Consider the following 6,984-nt stretch of genomic DNA (forward strand, 5'->3'; position numbering starts at 1 on the left):
TTAGTTTAAGAAAAAGGCCTGGAAACTCTAATCCCCTCTACCTAAGTGAGTAATATTTCGGTAAGCTGAAAGTCACACAAGCACACCCAGTTCATAAAGTACAAACAGTGTTGCTATTGTACAATGTGCTTAACACACATCAGATCCCCTCTCTCTCTCTCTCTCTCTCTCTCTCTCTGGCACAATGGCCACTGAGACAGACTGTTCATGTTACTGACTTTGTATTCCATAGTAATAATCTCAAAATTGGAGACATCTCCCTTAGTCTACCAGAGAACTACAATTTTCAACTCAGCATCAAGTTTGCTACTTCCACCTGAGTTAGACTTTTGAAAATCTGTTTGATGGTTGAAAGGAAAACCTGACATGGAGAACATCTAATGATAAAGAAAGAAGAGAAAGAGAAAATCTTAAGCAGCAAGAAGAGGAGAGAGGGGGTAAGATAAGGGGAGGAAGAGTACAGTTGATAATAAAACCGGCTGCCTGGGTGTCAAAGACGATAACAGTGGGGAGAAACGTGGCCAGGCTGTCAAGAAGTACTGAACTTTTAGACAAAAATATCACCCATCAACCAGAGACTTCAGAATTACAAGGGCCCAATTAATACCCGTTAAATAGAGCTCTTCACTTTCTCTGCTCAGAGCTCTGAGGCTTAGCCAGCTTCAAATCTCCTTGACTGCTCACACGGCAGGGTCACTAATATCTTACTTCCAGAAACTATAACTTGGTCTTTGCTCCTCCCGACTCTCACAGTGTGAGGCTTCCCCCGATTTCCTCCCAACCTGAAGTTTACAGCACTGCATTTCCCTTTCGCTGCCCAACCTGGCCTCCTGGCGTGACACATTTACCCTGGAACACAACTCCAAGCTCTGTGAAAATTTCAAAGACCTCTTTACAATGAAGTAAGAAAGTCTATTAAATCAGTCTATACCCACTTCTTGCCTCAGAAAAAAAGTGCTTTGCCCTTATACTTGCTTAAGTAGCTGTCCTCTGGCAAATGTGAAGAAAGATTATTATTAGATTACATTCAACTTATTTATTCCAATGACAGATACTGGCCCCCCAATGCAGACTGACCTTAACAATTTTAAGTACATATCTTCCTCAATGTTTCTTTGCTTAAAGCAAAGAAAAACTGTCTGTAAAGACAGACAATACATATAAGATTCTCCAGCCTCATACATGCCTCCTTCTGCTCTTTGGAACCTGCTACAAGTTCAATAGTTAATTTGTAGCCTCCTTTCATTACCTAGGAATTTTAATAGACACTTGATTGTTAGTGATAAGTGGGACCAAAACAAAAATAACCCACACAAGATGACCTACTAGCAATAAGCACAAAGACAAGCCTGAGAACCCTAATTTCCTAATTTAAGTCTTTACTGGGAACTGGTCCTTACACTAAAAAATGTAAGTTACTCTGACCTTAAATTAAAAGTGGAAGACTTCCCTCGTGGCGCAGTGGTTAAAAAATCTGCCTGCCAATGCAGGAGACCCAGGTTCAAGCCATGGTCTGGGAAGATCCCACATGCCTCGGAGCACCTAAGCCCGTGCGCCACCACTACTGAGCCTGAGCTCTAGAGCCCGCAAGACACAACTACTGAGCCCACATGCCACAACGACTGAAGCCCACGCACCTAGAGCCCATGCTCCACAACAAGAGAAGCCACCGCAATGACAAGCCTGCGCACCACACGAAGCCTAGCCCCCGCTCGCCACAACTAGAGAAAGCCTGCGCGTAGCAACGAAGACCCAACGCAGCCATAAATAAATTAATTTTTTAAAAAGTGGAAGAGGAATTAAGACAATAAATATATATTTACCATCCCTGGCCAACTGTTTTATATTCCATTCTGATGTTATTATAGTTCATAATACATTGTTGTTTTATTATATCCATGATATTCCTGATGATACCCGGAGGCCTTGTCTTTGTGTCTCCAGGGGCCAATAAATGTTAATTGTTCAATACATGTCTGTTAAATTATCAAAAGAATAAATGGCATCGGATGGGTGAGACAACAAGGATCTAGGACTTCTAACTCCTTACATTCGGTACAGTCAAATACTCCCTGCCTCTTCTTTTCCAAAATATTTTATTAAAACCAGAGGGACTCACATGATAAAGATGACAACAATATTAAGGCAAAAGGCTTCCCTTTCTGCCTCAAACACTCAACTCTTTAACGGTATCACTCCCTGTCCTTATTAAAGCACAGAGGTTTCACAAAGACACTGTCCTCCACTCTCACCAAGCCAACATCCAACTTTCAACCTTATACAAGTACTAAACTGTCTTACTCCAAAGCTAAATAACTAAACTCACACTATGTGTACTTCAGTCAAACTGGGCCAGAAGACTGCAGTAAGCGATGTTCTTTTTAGTAAACTCAAAGTTTCTCATTTTGTGATTAGTTCCCAGTAATGCTACCTATATAAACAGCAGCTTTCTTGGAAGGGAAGAACTGGAAGACAAAAAAGTCTTCCATTAGAGCCTTCCGGACAGTACCAAGAGAATCTGAGAGGGACTTTTAAGCTCACAGAAAGGGCATAAGTATGGCAGCAGACATACACAGTAAGGAAACAGGGAATAAAGATGTCTTTGATTCCACAGCACCCACCCAAGCTCTTAGCACTATAAGTCAAGTAGAAAAGATGCTGCTTTGTATCAATAGATACGACTCTCTAACCTCTAACCTTCACTTCACTGAGTCAAAACTGAACCAAAGCTGCTTAGGAGCTCTGTGGAGTATTCCAAGGGATCACCGCTGATTTCCTAACAGTAGAGGAAGATTAGATTAGAATTATAATTAGAATGGGGAAGATTAGAAGCTTCCCCATTCACTACCAGAAGTGCTGCCAGGCTGCCCAGAAATTCCCCGCCCAAGTTCCAGCCATCCGGGAAACATGAGAAACCAAGAATGCTGTAATCATGGCCTTTTTGGTATTGGGTCCAAAAAAAACTGTGTCTAGGCCAAGACTGTAAATGAAATATCATCCAATGAAAAACTAAACAGTCAAAGAAGTTTTCATTTACCCAACACAGCTATCATGGACAGACCCAGTACTGTATAGAGGAAGTTTCCAACCTTACTTAATGATAAACACCCAGCAGAAAACCACTAGTCACACGTAACTATACTATAGCCTCAGATCATGAATGACGTGGATGGAAAACAGGCCTAAGGGTTCATTGGCAATAGGCTCACAGGATTTTGAAGAAGGATAAGTAATAAGGTCAGAATTCTTTTAGTGTGGAATCTTTTAGGGGGAAGAAGGCACTTGTAGGTAATAATAAAACTCTTAAATGCCAGGAATTGTTCTAAGCACTTTAAGAATATTAACACATTTAATACTCACCACCAACTCTTTAAGATTGATATTATCAATCCCCATTTTAAGTATGTGGAAACAAAAGAACAAAGAAGCACCTTGCTCAAAGGTTTACAGAGCCAAGAAGTGCTGCAAACTAGTTGGGGTTCAGATTCCACTGGAGTCAAGGTAGAAACACAGTGTCCCCTGGTTTCACCAATATTCACTAGAATTATGACCTCTGGAAACCCGTCTCCTCTTGCCTCCCCTTCCATATAATTTTTGCTTTTGCTTTTCACTTTAAAGAGATGTCACATTCCCTTAACTTCATAACGCTCCTTTGAAAGCAGTGCACGATATGAGAGTATCTTCACTTGACACACAGGAAATTCCAAGCCCAGGTTCCCCAACTTCTCCCCCAATGATGCTCTTTGAAATAATCTGATATATGAAGGGAATTTGGGGAAACCAAGTGAAAAGGAACCCAAAGGCGTAACATCAAAAATATTAGCATAGCTTTAAAAGCAGGGACATATGAAACCAAACAGATGGAGAGCTGCCACCCCACTCACATACCGTGCACAATAATGCCCCCTACAAAGGTGCCTGGAGGCTGCACAAACAGCCCTAAAACCAATCTACACACAAGTACTCAGCGGCCTGCCCAGGCCCCTCACACGAAGGCGCTCCCTGGATGTCGGCTGCAGTACTCAGCGGCCTGCCCAGGCCCCTCACACGAAGGCGCTCCCTGGATGTCGGCTGCAGTAAAATGAATTCTTTTGTTGAAGTGGGGCGAAGGGAAGCCCAGGGAGCAGACGGGGCGCCAGGTCTCCGCAGATAAGAAGGCAGCCGCGGGGACCTTGCCCCGTGGCCGTCGGCCTCTTCCGCGGCGTGAAACGGGGTCAGCGCACCGTCGATCACGGGTCCCGGCCCCGCGGCTGGTCCGGCCGGGGGTTCGGCCATTTCTCTTAGGCCGCGAAGGGAAAGGGGTGAGGCCGCTGCAACCTCTGGCGTTTCCTTCCCGCCCCCCGCTCCCGGCGCCCTCCTCTCGGTCTTCCTTCGAATAATGCGGCTCCATCTGGAACCCGCGCCCAGGCCCTCACAGCCCGTGCCGCCCCTCGCAGCCCCGCTCGGCGCCCCGCATGCCCCATTCTGGCCCCGGCGCCAGCTCCCAGGGCAGCCCTCCATCCGGGGAGCCCGGGGAAAGCCGGGCGCCCGCGTGACCTCTGACCTGCCCTGTACCCCACCTTACCGGCTCTGCAACCACCTGACAGTCTGTCCCCGCGCCAGAGGCTCCATACCCCTGGAACCAGCGCCACGCCAGCCTACCCCCTACACGGCCCGCGATTGGCCGACAGGACCGCAGCTGCACCTTCCTATTGGCTGGATTCTCCGTATTCCCCTCGGCTGCCGGCGAGCAAGGCGGGCCGACGGCAAATTCCGGGGCTCCGCCCTCCCCAGGTCACGCTGGAGGCGGGGCCACGGCGGCCCGGGCGGGAGCTGTCTCTTGCAGAGCTAGTGCTCGCGCTGGTCCAACCCACAGTGTGGGTTGTAGTCTTCCAGACCGCTGGCACCCTGCAGACACGTAAGTTTCCTGCTGTAGTTCGCCGCGGCCTCACGTTAGGTCCTGGAAATCAAGACCATTTCTTCTGAGACGCGGCTCTGTGAGAGATACAGCTCCATCCTATAAGGTATAGCCACCTGGCAGGACCATTTCCTCTCGGCCCCAGAGCCACATCATAGTATCTGCTGCCCCACCAACAGCACCCCACACCTGGGAGGAACCGCGAAACATCAGCTAGTGCAGCCATTTCGGCTGCATCAGTTGCCCTGTTCCCAAGCTTTGGTAATGAATTGTTTTCCGCTCTCCTACGCAGCTGCCTCGCTTCTTCCCCCAAACTTTATTCTCCATCTACCCAAAAGTAGCCCCACTCCATCCGCAGTTTCAATCTCACATCCCAGAGTCTTTCTCTGAAGATGATGACCAGACTTGTGGTGCTTTAGAGTGGAGAAAATAGTCTGACTAACCACCCTAATTTTCTACAATGTCGTTTAGAGCTACCAGAAACATTCTCAGACACCCCTCTCCCCGCGCCCCCCATCGCCCCCATAACTGCTTTCATTAAAGGTAACCAAGCTTATCTAACCAAGTCATAGGCCTAGAGAGGAAAAGCATAAACCCCTCCAACATCTTTCTTCCTGTAAAAACTGCTAGGAGAAATTTTTATTAGTTGGTAAAAGAGTCCAAGAGAAGAGGAAAGGAGAGTAAACTGCAAAAAGGAAAATCCAAATAAAGTACAAAGTAAAAACAAATTCAAGGACCCCAAAAAACTGGGCTGAGCATCATCAGTTATCTGGTACAGGCTAGTTTCCATACAGAATCTCTCCTAGAGAGAAAAGAAAATGCACAAATTAGTTCTGAGAATCTCTCTACAGCACATATGGGGAGTTTCAGAAAGGCTTGATGAAGTCCCTCCAGACCAGAACCTTTCCTTTGGGAACTACTACTTCAACTAGAAAATAAAATGGCTGGAACCATCCTTCTCTCGTTCCAGGTCTGCTCAGGTGGGCAACTTCCCTGGGCTGTTGCATACTTACTTGCTGGCTACTTACTTAGCTCAATGTGTGGAGCTGCCTCCTTCTTAAGCTGTTTCTTCATTGTGCAGGCTGGGTTTAACTTTCCCCAGTGCTGGCTCCTGTCTCCTGCCTCTATATATGCAGACAAATGTGCCTCCCCTTGGTTAGATAAGGGCACTTTAGGCTGCTCTGGGCAGCACATCGTTATAGACACCGCACGGAATTTCAAGAAGCAAACCACACCCTTCAAAGCATAATCAAATTTCATCTTTGACCTGTCATGAAAAGGGAAGCATATATACCTGCCACTCCTGGGTATTGATGAACAATGAATTGCATTTGAAAACTTTTATTCTAAGATTTCATCTCTGTCTCATTTGACAGGAGCTAGAGGCAGGCCTGTGTGTGCCAGTGGTTGAAAGGGGTGGAGAAAAAGGAATTGCTTTCCTTCAGGACGCCACCCCCCTTGGAGGGAAGCTGGTTTGGGCACTTGAACCAGGGCTGCATGTGCACTAGGACTCTGCTCCCCTGAGACGTAAGCTGAAACCAATTAACCCCAAGCCTGACAGTCCAGATATTTTCCACATAGGTATGTGCAGCACCAATGCAATTATAGGCAGTCTCAGAGTATGGGTGAAAATGCCACCCAGTCCATCCCTTGGGATCGGAAGGACCCGCTGGCATCAGCCTGGTCAATCAGTGATCCACAGTGGACAACAAAGCCACACAAACCCAGGACTCTGTTCCTGACGTCAAAGGGAAAAAGAAAAAACACCTGAGACTGACAAAAAAAAAAAAAAAATCCAGAGCAAGCCAGGATTTCTCAATCCAGGAAGAGAGGAGCTGGAAAAAAAAAGGGGGGGGGGGGCGCGTGGAATTTGCCTCAGACAAATATAGTTTAGTACACCAGCTGGAGGCAAAGCTGGAAAGGAGAGGCATTGGAGTGGGGTGAGGAGAATGGGTGGGATACTGGAAGGAAGACCTTGCTGGCTTCAGGAAGTTTTCTAGTAGTTTTAAGGAAAATCTGCTTTAAAAATATATGCAATAAATGTGATAGAAAAAATTACGTTAGAATGGAAAAGAAAGAAAAGCAGC

General features: G+C 46.5%; 1 protein-coding gene across 3 annotated transcripts in view; it reads right to left on the minus strand.

The window, feature by feature from the left end:
- Window positions 1-4,695, minus strand: part of SLC11A2 (solute carrier family 11 member 2) — a 59,534-nt gene extending 54,839 nt beyond the window's left edge. Inside the window, exon 1 of one of the 3 annotated variants that reach the window (XM_089920718.1) lies at window positions 4,565-4,695. The gene's annotated coding sequence lies outside the window, so the exon portion shown is untranslated. The remainder of the gene's footprint in view (window positions 1-4,564) is intronic. The other 2 variants (XM_089920717.1, XM_022572168.3) reach the window with 2 other exon arrangements.
- Window positions 4,696-6,984: the final 2,289 nt, after the last annotated feature.

This window comes from Delphinapterus leucas, chromosome 11, assembly GCF_059928025.1.
Source record: "Delphinapterus leucas isolate spDelLeu-1000000601 "Yukka" chromosome 11, BTC_Dleu_Yukka2, whole genome shotgun sequence".
Taxonomy (NCBI): domain Eukaryota; kingdom Metazoa; phylum Chordata; class Mammalia; order Artiodactyla; family Monodontidae; genus Delphinapterus; species Delphinapterus leucas.